The 14366-nt window shown below is 54.0% G+C and overlaps 1 protein-coding gene across 2 annotated transcripts in view; it reads left to right on the forward strand.

The window, feature by feature from the left end:
* The first annotated feature begins 1048 nt into the window (after nucleotides 1-1048).
* The window catches only part of FBXO10 (F-box protein 10), a 50371-nt gene continuing 37053 nt past the window's right edge, over nucleotides 1049-14366 (forward strand). For both annotated transcript variants that reach the window (XM_062207935.1, XM_062207936.1), the window contains exon 1: nucleotides 1049-1118. The gene's annotated coding sequence lies outside the window, so the exon portion shown is untranslated. The remainder of the gene's footprint in view (nucleotides 1119-14366) is intronic.

Here is a 14366-nt window from a genome sequence, read left to right on the forward strand (position 1 = left end):
GCGGCATACCATATGGACACTAGTTCGTGTCCCCGCTGCTCCACTTCCGATCCTGCTCTCTGCTATGGCCTGGGAAAGCAGTAGAAGATGGCCCAAGTGCTTGGGCCCCTGCACCTGCGTGGAAGACCGGGAAGAAGCTCCTGGCTCCAGGTTTGCGCAGCTCCGGCCATTGCGGCCAGTTGGGGAGTGAGCCATTGGATGGAAGACCTTTCTCTCTCTCCTTCTCTCTGTGTAACTCTTTCAAATAAATAAATCTTACAAAAAAAAAAAAAAAAAAAAAAAAAAAGAGCTGGCCTCTACCTACCTCTCTGGCCTCACTCACCGGGCTCTACTCAACTCAAAAGCCCCTGACAATCTGGTCCTTTTCCCCTTCCCCAGGGAGCCACCTTCCCAACCCCGCCCCACGGGTCCAAGCGCCTTCCCACGGGCTCTCGCGGCCCCTCTTCCATTTGGCTAAGTCCCCCTTCCCCGACACCCTCATTTTAAATAACTCTCGAGTTAAGCCGTATTTGCTGCCTGCCTGCCTGCCCTCCTCCAGAGAGCAGGAACCACAGCATTTGTGTTCACTTCGGTACCCATCCGAGTCAGAGCGGCAGCAACCGACACACGGCGTTTCCCACGTGGCAGGCCCCGGCGCCCCGCCCGCCCCGGCCAGGGGTCAGGGGGACGGATCAGGGCCCCCAGTCCTGGGTGCTCCTCTCCGAGGAGCTCCCCGCCTCCCGACACGGCCTGTTTCACACAGTTAGGTGACCAGGATGCTCGGAAGAGCCGCCTTCGCACTGCCCACGGCGCGCCTCGCCATCGCCGCCACCTACCCGCTCCGCGCCCGCCCGCCGCGTGCGCAGCGCCCAGCCCGGAGCGCCCTCGGCCAGCGCCCCTGCGTCGGCCCCATGGCCACTCCGTGCACGCCCGCGCCCCGGGCCCCGCGCGCGCCACCGAGGCCCCACCTCCGCGCGGGGGTCGGGGGCCCGCCCGCGGCTCCCGGCATCCCCCGGCCCGCACGCCACGTGACGGCGCGGCCCCGCGCCGGCTCCGGATCGTCGGCCGCCCCGAGGCGGGGCTCGCCGTCCCGGCTGCGCGAGGCGTTCCGAGGGCGCCGGCGAGCGCTGCCTTGCCAGGTAAGAAGGGGCTGCCGGGGCCCGGCGTGTTCCGCCCGCGTGTCCCGGAGGCCCAGACGCCGCAGCGGGGGCGGCGGGGAGACGGAGCGCGGGCCCGGGCGCCCTGGAGCCGCCCCCGCCTCGGTCCTGGCGGAGGCTGAGCGTCCAGGCGGGCCCCGTCAGCCGGGGGCCGGGTGGCGATGGGGGGGTGCGCTCAGGCCGAGGAGGCGCCGTGCCTCGGCTTCCCCTCCCGAGAACCGCCCGGGCCGGGCGCGTGTTGCCGGTGTGTGAGTCGAGCCGAAGGGGACGGGGGCGTCTTGGGAACGGGAGAAGCTGTCACCGAGGAACGCAGGAGCGGGGCCGGGCGCCCCTGTGGTGTGTGCACAGCGCGAGCCTCCCAGGCTCGGTTTCTGCGTCTTTACAGGACCTCCCCCCCCACCCCAATGCAGAACGGATGGCTGCGCCGTTTGAAGGGTCAGGCTGCAGTCAGCCGGCCCTGGGTTCAAGTCCTAGCGGTGGGACCGCAGGCCAGATGGGTTCGTCATCTGCCGTAGGCGGATAGTGATACTGATGGCTCGGAGCTTGCCCAGGGGCTGGCACAGAAGTCTCCATAGACAGTGCAGTGAATACTCGCGGAAGCGTTGTCGAAATTCCTAATTCCCAGAGCGCTCCGTGTGCGGGGCCTTTAGAATTAATCATCCTCAAGCTTGTGTATATTTAGCCCCAAAAGCAGTGCGGTTCGGGTTCGGAGGACCCGGTCCTCTTTGCCTTCTTGTTGGCGATTGGCACGTGAACCTGTTGTTCCAACGCAGTGAGTCAGGCGGGATGGGAACAGGATTTACTCCAGCAGATGGATATCGGATTCCCTCGGAGGGAGAGAAGTGCCACGCCTGTGCAGCCACGGAAAAGCACAGTAGAGTGAGGGCCTGGCAGCGCCCACAATCCCACCGGCGCCTCCGGCTGACAGAGGAGCTGGAGCCAGGAAGAGGGCAGGACTTGGATCCTGCTGAGCAGTGTTTGGCACTGGGTGGTGGAGAGCGCGCATGTTCCTGGGCCTCGTGCTTTTCTGAAGCCCTGACCTAATTCTCTATTTATTCAGCAAGTATTTATGGGACTGCTGCTTGTACACCTGCTAGGCCCAGCAGTGAGCAAGACAGTCAGGGGCCCGGCCCCCATGGGGGCTTTTCCTCTGTTAGTTTGAAGTTATATAATATCCTGTGTCCATATCCAGGTCTGTACCCATCTGTGTGTGGGATCTCCTCCGAGCTGGCTCTGGGTACATTTTATAATAACAATAAGCTCCAGCTCCCAGGGAGCTCACCTCCTAGCAGCTGGCCCCAGGGGTGAAGCACACAGGGAGGCCTGAACTCTCTCTCGGGGTCCTTCACAGCAGTCCTGGAGCCCAGGTGAAGCCTGGTGAGATGTTGGAGACAGAAGGTGATGCCCCTCAGGGCATACAGGCAGGGGTTTCCTTCTCTTTCTGGCTTCAGACCTATAATTGTGTCTAGGTTTCTGTAAAGAGCCGCCCTCACCATAGCACGTTCCCTCTGGTTTCCATGGATATCAGGGGATTGTGTTTTCAGGGCAGCACAAGTGGCTGCTAAGTGCTGTGTGGTCAAGCAGTCACTTGTTCACTGTGGGTTTCTGTTTTCTGGTGGTGGTCCGGTTTCTAGGGCTCCCCCCCCCCCCCCCGGTTGCTGTGCAGTGTGTACATCCCTCCTTCCTTCTTTCATTGGATTAACATGTGTTGGTGGCACGGGCAGGTGGGAGTAAACAGGTAAAAACATATATGGAGCCCGGCCGTAGGCACCTGGGAGTCTTTGGAGGGGATAAAACATGGCATTACCGCGTGTTAGGGGCAGATCAGTGGGTGGTTTTTTGTTTGTTTTTAATGTCTGAGAGACAGAGACAATTAGAGCTCCCACCCACTGGTTCACTCTCCAAATGCCCACAGTGGCCGAGGCTGGGCCAGGGCCAAAACCAGTAGCTGGGAACTCAATCCAGGTCTCCCACATTGGTGACAGGAACCTGACTGCTGGGGGTCACCACTGCTGCCTTCCAGGGTCTGCGTTAGCAGGAATCTGGAGTCAGGAGTCAGAGCAGGGAAACCAACCCAGATGCTTGGATAACAGAATGCCTGCTGGACACCGGCAGGGGCCTCTGAGGAATCCAGCAGAAGGCCTTCTAGAGGCAGGAGGGCCGGTGTGCTGGGCAGCCAGGAAGACACACATGTTCTTCCCGGAACATGTGAGAGAAACAAGTTCCTTTTATGGCCTCAGTCGTTCGGAAATAATAGATGGCACAAGAAGCTTTTTGTTCTTGCAGTTTGCCCTGATGAATGAAGCGTCTCTTCTCGAGCCACTTGTCCTGTGCTTTGTTGGGAATGTCTGCTAATTTCTCTCTTTGTCCTTCTTCTGGCAGCTCAGTGATTTATTAGTTTCCCACTCAACTGAAATATTTGCTCTTGTGTACATAAAGGAATGTAGAGAGACACTGGTTACAGTTCGTGTGGTCCTTTAACCTGTATGTCATTTCCCAAGTTGGGTTCTAACGCAGTCACATACTTCTTTCTTTATTTATTTAAAGATTTATTTATTTTCATTTGAAAGCCAGAGTTACAGAGCAGGGGATCAGACAAAGAGATCTTCTATCCACTGGCTCACTCCCCAAATGAACACAACAACCAGGGCTGAGCCAAGCCAAAGCTAGGAGCCAGGGGCTTCTTCCAGGTCTCCAACATGCGTGCAAGGGCCCAAGCACTTGGGTCATCTTCCGCTGCTTTCCTAGCTGCATTAGCAAGGAGCTGGATCAGAAGCGGAGCAGCTGGGACTCGAACCAGCGCCCACATTTGAAGCAGGCATCACAGATCGTGGCTTTACCCACAATGCCACAATGCTGGCCCCACATACTTCTTTCTTTCAAGTAGTCTTCCAAGCCCTCTGATGCCCTGCTTAGTGAGAAATCCTTGCTCCCTCTTCCAGGCCCTCTGGAGGCTTTCAGAGTCGGCAGGGTCAGTCCTGTTCCTGCTGTGCGGTGTGGTTTCTGACACGGCTGTATGCTGCCACCATTGAGCTGTCCTGCATGGTCCGGGACGTGTGGCCGCTGCCACCACATCCCTGCCAGGGTGATCCCATACTTGGATTCCATGGTTACAGCTTCTGTAGTTCATGCTCACATGCTCACCATCCTGCCCAAAAGTGCTACTCTTGGGGGTCTGTGTTGAGCTTGTCACCAGGCTGGGCGCCCCTGAGCTCCAGGAGAGTTCCATTTTAGGGCACCGGGGTCCTTCCCTATCAGTGGCCTTGGTCAGGGTCACTTCAGATCACACAAGAGAGTCCTGTATTTTTGAATATTTAATCAGGATTTGGGGTCTTAATCGCTCCTCTTCTTCCCTACCCCAACCAGGTCCCTTTGCCAAACTGGTTCTACTTCCTTTCTCAGGAGTGGCAGCTTTCAACAAGAAACCTACCCTAGGACGCTGGGTCCCTGCTCACCTCACTTTTCCATATGGAAGAGGGGTCATTGGGCGACTCTAACAAGAGCTTAGATCAGTTCCCAAGAGACTGTCTCCACCTGGAGGCCTAAAAAAAATCAGGCATTATTGAAAATTTAGTTGGCATTAAGTCTGTTAAGGATTTGGGGGCAAGGTTTTAATTATAAAATGAAGGATTTTGAGCAGGATCCAGACTGTAGTATGTGTTTAGTCCTGTGTTATCATCCTCCCTGCTCAAAATAAGGCTGTTTCCTAACTGTGCTATATCCTTGTAGCAGCTAGGGATACTTGGTCTCATACATGTTGATTAAAAAATTATCGGCAGAGTCCCAGGAACCCCACACAGCCACATCAACCGCTGTGTCCTCTCCAAAGGCAAGAAGTACGAGAGTGCCAGAGGCATGGGCCAGCCATGGGTACAGGTGTACATGGGTACACCTTGTGTCCTGTGCTGTTAATAAAAATATTTTGGATAGGGCAGGAGTTGTGTAGTGGGTTAAGCTTCTGCCTGCAGTGCCGGCATCCCATATAGGCACTGGTTCGAGTCCTGGATTTGAGTTCTTGTGAATGATCAGCTTAGACTATCTGAACTATAAAAAGAAAATATGTTGAACTTAAGAAGAAGATTTCTCATCCATCCTCACTCTCCATGTATCTGTCTCTCTCTCATGTCTCTGAATCTCTCCACTGTTCATGTCTTAATTTGGTTTAATTCCTCACTCCAGTCTCCCAAGTTGGCCTCTTCCTGCAAGGGGCATGCCCAGTGTCTGGTCGCAGCCAAGTGTCCGTGCTTTGGGGGGCAGCACTGAGTGGCAGCCCCACCAGGACAACAGGGCATGGGAGCTGAGTTCCCTGGGGAACCAGAGCGGGATGATGTGCTGGGCAGACGTGTTACAGCTGCCACAGGCCACTGCACCAGTCGTGGCCGGCAAGGGATACCAGGAAGGAAGAGGCTAGAGAGGTTGCAGTTGGAGCGAACTCAGTTTATCTGCCCAGGGGTGATGGCGGGCCATCACCTGCTCACAAGCCCGCTGACGGGGAAGGAAGGCCACAGGACACAGCGTCTGCTCAGACAGTTCCTGGCCTGCCAACCACTGGACAGGGTGGCGTTGTCGGCTGAGGACACAGTGGGGTCCGTAGCAGCTGAGGTGAGGCAGAGCTGGTGTGGGGGTGTACCCACAGGCCCTTAGGAGAGAAGCTTGTACAGCTCCTATTCATAGAGGGGCAGCCCTAGATGAACAAGTTGTCACCCATAAAATCTTGCTGCATCCCTACTTCCTAATCAAAACCCACTGGGTGAGAAATGAGACACCAGACCCACGAGCTGCACTGATGCTAGGCTCACCAGGGACCTGTACATGACCTCGTAGGGGAGAAAAGATGTGTGGTCTGTCTCGGCTATTTGCACCGGGGACTACTGAAAGGCAGAAGCTGAAGTGGCTTCTGAGTCCAGCCTTCGAGGAGTCCTGGCAAGCACATGTGGAGAAGAAGCAGAAGCAGTGTGTGTAGGCTGCAGGTGAGAGGAGAATGGAGCAGAGCCCCCAGCTGCCAAGGACCTTGCAGGCTCCCAGGGGTCAGACCTGTTGTTCTAGACACTGGGAGACCACCCGCTTCCGGGTTTCTGTTTCTGCATCCCCGTAAGATCCTATTATCCTTAGTATCTGTGTGTACCCTGTGACAAGCCCTCCCTTAATTGCACCTGTCATCCAAAGGCTCCCAAGAACAGATGTGCGGGAGCTGGGGGCAGCACCCTACAGAGAAATTTCTCTGCCAGTGCTGTTCCAGTCTTCCTCTTCTGAATAACACAGCTTATTGTCTGTGCCGTTGAAAATGCCCAGGAGCCACAAACGTTGGCTCGGTTACAGTAAGGAATCCTCAGCCACCACCGCCTGGCCTGGTGGCGTCTGTACCGCAGGCCTCAGAGGAGGCAGGGGGCTCTGCACCTGTCACGTCTATCCCCTGCCTCACAGTGGAGAACCCCAGCTTCACTTACTGGCTACGGTTAATATTTCTAACCTGTGGAGAGAGTTGGTTCGAAGTTTGATAGAGAAAAAGAGAAAGGAATGTAGGGACAGAGCAGAGATTGGAGAGAGGGGCTTCTTCACCACGTGCTGTGTGTTCGCTGTGCACGTGCGCACTGTTCACTGCTCTCCCTCCACTGTCTTTCCACCCACGGCTATTCCCTTAGGGGGTGGGGGTGTGGGCCTCATTTTTATAGATCAGGAAGCCCAGATGAGATGGGCCGACTCCTGGAATGTGTAATTTCACAGGGAAAGTAGCAATCACTTGGTGTGGAAGTGCCTCAAGCAGAGAGTGATGAAAGAGAAATGGCTGGGGAGCAGTGTGCGGCTGAATGGGCAGCAGGAGATGGTGGGAAGGGCACACTGGCCAGACAGTTCCCTTTGCAGACCACGCTGGCGCAACAAGGCCAGAGGGAAGCGGCCACAGCATCCGGATTGGTTGGGGTCCACTTCAGCTGTGCACAGGGCACCTCAGAACCTTCAGGGGAAAATGGAATCCAAAGATAACATGAATTTCCGTGGACATTCTGGAGTCCCCTCGCGTGTATTCCTTGTTGCTGCTGCCGGGCGGAGGGCCCTTGATGTTCAGATTCTGCCGTGAGGCCCCCGCTCTTTGGGCCAGGCTTCCTAACCGAGCGTTACTTTGTCACATCTAACACAGACACTGTGTGACACTGTATGCCTAGGAATTGCAGGACTACATCCATCCTTGTTCTGTGCACTGTGGTTTTATGTATTCCTGATGGAGAGGCTGGAAGATTCCGTACTGTCATTTCACAAGCTGGGAAGCAGAGCACTCCCCGAAGGGAACTGGGAGGCAGGCGGTGGGTGGTAAGTAGACAGGCTTTGGACACTCCAGGTCAAGAACCCCAGCAGTGTGCTTTCTAAGTGAAAAGAGCATAATCAGTTCTGGAAACTGGAAATAAGGTTACTGTGTTGGGGGTTGTTGCAAGTGCTCTTTGAGGTTCCCTGTGCAAACCACCTGCTATTTAGAAAGCCCTTAAAGCACCCTCCCCTGCACCCTCAAGGTCACCCACTGAGTTTGTGTGAGAATCAGCAAGACAGCTGAGGACTTGGGATTCCTTGCCCAGTGCTGCTCATCCTAGGTGACCCTCAGTGAACAGCCAGTGCACTGAGAGGCAGAGCAGGCCCTTGGGGCGCTGAACCCACTCAGAAAGCGTTGTACCTGCATCAGAACACAGTGTTCTGGGTCTTGTCATCAAACTCAGAGCTGAAAATGAGAAACAGCTGGTTAGTTTTTGAGCTGAACAGATCTAAAATTTCAGAAAATGGTGAAAAGCCTACCTGAGATTTTGTTTTTTAAAGATTTATTTAAGGGGCTGGCGCTGTGACGCAGCAGGTTGAAGCCCTGGCCTGAAGCGCTGGCATCCCATATGGGCACTATTTCTAGTCCCGGCTGTTCCTCTTCTGATCCAGCTCTCTGCTATGGCCTGGGAAAGCAGTAGAAGACGGCCCAAGTCCTTAGGCCCCTGCACCCACGTGGGAGACCCGGAAGAAGCTCCTGGCTCCTGGCTTTGGATCGGCGTAGCTCTGGCCGTTGTGGCCATCTGGGGAGTGAACCAGCGCATGGAAGACCTCTCTCTGTCTCTACCACTCTCTGTAACTCTGTCTTTCAAATAAATAAAATAAATCTTTAAAAAAAAACAAAGATTTATGTGAAAGGCAGAGTTACAAAGAGAGAGGTTGGGGCGGGGGTGGGGTGTGGGCAGAAAGAGATCTTTCATCTACTAGTTCACTCTCCAGGTGGCCTATAGCAAGGGCTGGGTGAAGCCAGGAACTTCACCCTAGTCTCCTGCATGGGTGGCATGGGCCCAGGCACTTGGGCTATCCTCTTCTGCTTTCCCAGGCACATTAGCAGGGAGCTGGATCAGAAGCAGAGCAGCTGGGACTTTAACCAGCACTTGTATGGGATGCCAGTGTCAGCCTAACCTGCTGTACCACAACACCAGTCCCTACCTGAGGTTTTTGTCATCTTCAGTGTTAAGTTTTGTCTCATTTCCAGTAGTGTGTATATGTATAGGTATGTGTCTAGGGTTCCTTGTGATTCATAATACTTTACTGTTACTTTACAATTTTTGTGTATTTATTTCAGAGGTAGAGGCAGAGAGAGCTCCCAAATGCTCTATCCACATGGCCCACATGGTTTACAGAGACCCAACTTCTTGAGCCGTCATCTGTTGCCTTCCACGGTGTGCATTAACAGGAAGCTGGAATCAGGAGCAGACCAAAGACTTGGACCCAGGCACTTAAATATGGGATGCCAGCATCCCATCTAGTGTCTTGACTACTAGGCCAAACTCTTGCCCCCTCTCTATTACTTTAGAATAGTTTTAAGGACAGGCGTATGGTCCAGGGGTTAAAATGCTGGTTAAGACACCTGCAGGGGACTGGTGCTATGGCATAGTGGGTAAAGCCTCTACCTGCAGTGCTGGCATCCCATATGGGTGTCTGTCTGAGTCCTGGCTGCTCTACATCCCATGCAGCTCTCTACTGTGGCCTGGGAAAGCAGTGGAAGATGGCCCAAGTCCTTGGGCCCCTGCACCTGCATGGAAGACCAGGCAGAAGCTCCTGATTCCTGGCTTCGGATCAGCACAGCTCCGGCCATTGTGGCCATCTGGGAAGTGAACCAAAGGATGGAAGTTCTCTCTCTCTACCTCTGTCTCTCTGTAACTCTGCCTTTCAAATAAATAAATAAATCTAAAAAAAAAACAAAAACAAAAAACACCTGCAGGGACACAGTTGTCCCCTGGTTTGACATCCTACTTCTGACTCCAGCTGCCTGCTAATGCAGACCCTGGGAGCAGAGATGATGGCTCTAGTATAGTTGGGTTCCTGCCACATACATGGGAGACCAGAATTGAGTTTCCATCTCCCAGGTTTGGCCTGGCCCAGCCTGGCCTGTTGCAGGCATTTGGGAGAGGACCAGCAGATGCGAGCTCTCTCTTCTTCTATTTCCCTCTCTAAATAGAGATACAGGTATAGGGAGATATAGATATCTTTTCCCCACATAGATTTTTTTTAAGTTAAAAAGGTATGTTCTTGCTGGCGCCGCGGCTCAATAGGCTAATCCTCCGCCTGCGGTGCTGGCACACCAGGTTCTAGTCCCAGTCGGGGCACCAGATTCTGTCCCAGTTGCTCCTCTTCCAGTCCAGCTCTCTGCTATGGCCCGGAAGTGCAGTGGAAGATGGCCCAAGTCCTTGGGCCCTGCACCCGCATGGGAGACCAGGAGAGGCACCTGGCTCCTGGCTTTGGATCAGCGCGGTGTGCCAGCCGCAGCATGCCAACCGCAGCGGCCATTGGGGGATTGAACCAACAGCAAAGGAAGACCTTTCTCTCTGTCTCTCTCTCTCACTGTCCACTCTGCCTGTCAAAAAAAAAAAAAAAAAAGGTATGTGGTATGTTCTTTATAAATTAAAAAATTTCAAATTAAAGTCCACAAAACTAGGGAAATCTTGATTGGAAGAAAGATTTTAAGTTAACCCATGGCAGCTACCTGGTTAACAGAGTTCTGGTTAGGTCCCCAGGGCTCTGTGTGCCCACAGTGGCGGCAGTTTGTGCCTGCGTTACTTTTCAGTGAACTCCTGCCACTTTGGTACTCCCCCAGCCTCCCCCAGGTGGAGAGCAGAGGTGCTTCCTGCAGTGGACAGACCTGGGCTTGGAAGCCGCGTGAAGTCACCTGCCCTCAAGACCGGCGGGGGAGGAGAGGCAGAGCCCAGACTAGAACAGGAAGCCGCTGGGTCCCTTTTGTCTGAGTCGTTCAGCTGGGACCCAGCCAGCTCCTCGTTGCCCGCAGGTCACCTAGAAACTCCTCACCCTTGGCTGAGGATGTCGCATGGGAGCTAACCTAGCTGACCTTTCTCACTGACCCCTCGGGCTGCTCTTAAGGAGCCCTGAGCCCGGCTGGAGGTTCCCCCAGGCGGGGTTTGGCTGACATTGTCTCCTCTGCCCACATGCCCTTGTCGCCTCCCCACAGCCGGCCCAGCCGCCAGCTCCTCCGTGAGGCTTGGCCTCTGGGGGCGGGCTGCTCCCCTGTCTAGCACTCATCCAGGGCAAGTCATTTGTCCCGGAAGCTCTCGGGCTGTGTTTCTTCATCTGTGGGATGGAGACAATGTTCCTTTCAGACTCACGGTCTGAGGAGAAACAGGTTTCCTGATCTTGTTAAAATACCAATTCTGACTTAGTAAGTAGGGTGGTGCCCACACTCTGGCCTTTCTTCACAAGCTGTGAGGTCCGGGGCACATTGTGAGCCGTAAGGCTTTGAGGAGATGAAATGACGCGTGTTGTTCAGGTGTTCCAGTGCTGCCGTTGTTTCTGCTTTTCTGATTTCCTTAGCTGGAGTCGTCTGTTTATTCTTTAAACCAGGGGTGCAGAAGCTTTTCTCTGCCAAGGGCCATTCGGGTATTTATAACATCATGTGCAAGCCATACATACAAAATGACCAACTTAAAAATGAGCCTGCTGCAGATTTATTGAATTTTGCGTCCCACCCGCAGTGGCTTTGGTGGAACCAGAGCAGGTGATTTCATGGGCCTTCTACAGCCAGCGGGCTGCACATTCCCCACCCCTGCTTTAAACAGAGGCTTCCCCTCCTTGGGTAGCCTGAAGCCTGAAGCGCTTTTTCTGTTACATTGTGTGGGTTTTGCTTTAGGGTAGATGTATCCTTGTCTTTTACCAGACGTGAGAGCAGAGTCTTTGCTTGATTTCCCATTGACATCCTCATGGTGCCTTCCACATGGTCTTGTACACAGCAAAAGTTCAATTCATTCTGGAGTTTTACTCCATTTGTGTGTTTTTTACTCATAGGGACCTGTGTGACAGTAGGCATCTGTAGGTACTGACCTGAGTAGTCTCAGCACCAGCTAACGACAAGGGTGATTGTTCGTTCATTCCTAAGTGTTTGTTGAGCGCCCATCCTGGGCAATGTACGGTTCTAGGCTTAAGGTGGAGCAATGACACAAAGCTTCTGCCCTTCGGGAACTGACAGTTCACTCACAGGAGACAGACAGTAAAGCATATTATTCATAGAGCTGTAGGCTGCTGGAGGTCGGAAGGTGTGTTTGATCCATCTCGGTGAATTTCCTCTTCAGGTACTGGGTCGGCTGGCCGCCCTGGTCTGTAGGCGCCATGTCACTTTTCACACGGCTTGCCCCTAGGTGTGGCACAGTCCTTCCTCAGGTCCCCTGCTCCAGCCCACAGATCTACTCACACTCAAACATCAGTGAGCTAAGAGGTTACTAGGGACCAGAGAAAGGGCTTCACCGTACGGCCCACAGCAGACCACGCAGATGTAATACCCAGTTCAGTTGTCCCCAAAGACCACCGAGGAGCCGATACTGCTGTAAAGCATACGAGAGTTTTATTGCAGGTCCGGGCCTGGTCTCTCAATGAACACCGACGCAGCGGGTCTGAATTGAGAGCCCCAACCCTTCAGTGAACAGGGTTTTTATAGGGTTTTCAGAGACATTCTATACATCATGGTACCATTTAGCAAATCATCTCATCCCGCGGGAAATTCAGAGGACATCTCCTAGAATGGATTAGTGCATCCAGTGGCGGGAACGGACCTACTAAAGGTGGCTGGATGGCTTTGGGGTTGATGCCTTTTGAATTGATTGGCCGAAGCATAGGGTCCGAGCTGCTGGGGTGTACGTGCCGAACTGCAGGGTCTCAGGTAGCTATCAGTCACCTTATCTGCCCTGAGAAGACACCAGGAACTCTAGGTATTTCTCTGTTATCTGTTAATCGGCTGCTGCTAGGAGAATTTATCACAAGGTGAGTTCATTTATTTACTCCTGGCTTAGGGTTCAGGGCCTGGTGAGGCCCAAGTGACAAGATGGAGGCCTAATTTAAAACAGTTACACCTTGACTCAGGCTCAGGTCTCACACAGACATCTGTATGAGACGTCTCCAGAGTCCCTTTCTGAGACTGTTAACTGCAGGGGTGCCCCGCTGGCGACTCCCACTGCAGATGCTTGGGGTTACTCTGGTCTCTGACTCCATGTTGCCTGTCCACCATGGTGCCCGGCACACTGAGCAGCCCACAGAGCCCTCCCTGCTCAGAAGTAGGCGGAGTGTAGACAGCAAAACAAAGCAAAAGCTTTCATTGTAGTGCCTCCCATCTGAGTCCTGCACAGCGTTCTCAGGGACCCCTCCCACGTGTCCCTTCTGAGTCCTTTCCCACTACATGCCCTAGGAGGTGAGACCGGTCGAGCTCTTGGCCATCACACCTCCTCTCCACTGTGTCACAGTGCGTGGAAACCATTCAGGTCTCTAAGTGTCCCTCCCTCAGAGGCCTTCCCTGACAGCCCCGTCTGAAATAGCGCATGCGCACACAGCTCGCCTGCCTTGACGTTAACCTGGGTTCAACTGATCGTCTCTGTAGGTGGGACTTGTTTACTGCCTGGCATGCAGTAGGCCGTCAGCGGATACTTGTTGGATAGGAGGTTTTTTTCTTTGAAGATTCTCAGGATCTTCATGAGTATACAGAGCAGCCATCACGTCAGCTGAGAGGTGGGAAATAGCTCAAGTCACAGGGCTGGGAAGCGCAGAGCCTGCTTGTTAAGTCATGTCTCTTGAGGTTTGCCCCCAGGAGGGGGCCTCTGCTTCTCCCACAGAGGCTGGGGACACCAGGGGGCCTGGAGGCACGGGAACACCTCTGGAGGCAAAGGGAAGAGGGTGCCACATAGACCCCCAGTTCTCACACTCTTAGGAAGACAAAAAGTAGACTAGGTTGTGGTCTGCCCCCTGGCCTGCCCCTCCCATCCTCCCACCCAAGGTGTGCTCCCTCCTTTGCCATTGTTTTTCCATGTCTTCACAGGTGCACAGCCTCTGGGGGACATCTGTTACACCCTCAGAGGCCCCAGTGGCACAAAGGAAGGGCAGAGCTTGAGTGCTTTGTTTAAAGGTGTTACCTGGTTATAGAACCCCAGTGGATTCGTGTAAAGATACAGTAAATAAAGCTAGTGGAGCATGGGGAGTATGGCATTGGAATGAAAGGGAATCCTCATCTGAGCTCAGAGGGCGGGGCCTGGGGGAGAATTGCTGTCTCATTCTGGATTCAGACCCCTGGGGTTGGGGAGGAAGGCGGGTGCTGAAGGCTGGAAGCTCTGCTGGCATCCCCCCTTGCCCTGCGAGGCTGGCTGAGGACCACTTGCCCCCTCTTGCAGGTGGGCTTCTGGGACTCCCCAGGGAATGGAAGCCCCGGTAGTTTCTGCAACAGGTGCTGTCTTGGTCTGCTTTCTGTCGCTGTCACAAAATCCCTGAGTCCGGGTGATGCAGAAAGATTAGAGGTGTGTGTAGCTCTTGGTTCTACAGGCTGAGCAGCCCAAGAGTATGCTGCTGGCACCCACTGGCCTCTGACCTCTGCTGGGTCATGACATGGCAGAGGGTGTCACATGTGAAACACAGCAAGCTGCTAGCTCAGGTCTCTCTTCCTCTCCTTATAAAGTCACTTATGCCATCTGGAGCCCCCACCCTCACAGCCTGACCTAATCCTAATCACCTCCCAAAGGCCCCACCTAGAGATGGGGATTCAGTTCCCAGGGTGTGGATTCCTACCACCCGGACCATACCCTCAGCCTTTGCCCCAGAGACCAAGATAGTCCCATAGTGTCCTGAGGGAAAGGAACTGTTGTTTAATATTTGCAAAATTGTGAGGTCTGCCTTCACTGTTCTACCTAACAGACTTTTTCTGGATTAATCTCCTTAAAATACGGTAGGTCAGGTCAAGCCACT

The sequence above is a fragment of the Lepus europaeus genome, chromosome 12, assembly GCF_033115175.1.
Source record: "Lepus europaeus isolate LE1 chromosome 12, mLepTim1.pri, whole genome shotgun sequence".
NCBI classification, from domain to species: Eukaryota; Metazoa; Chordata; class Mammalia; order Lagomorpha; family Leporidae; genus Lepus; species Lepus europaeus.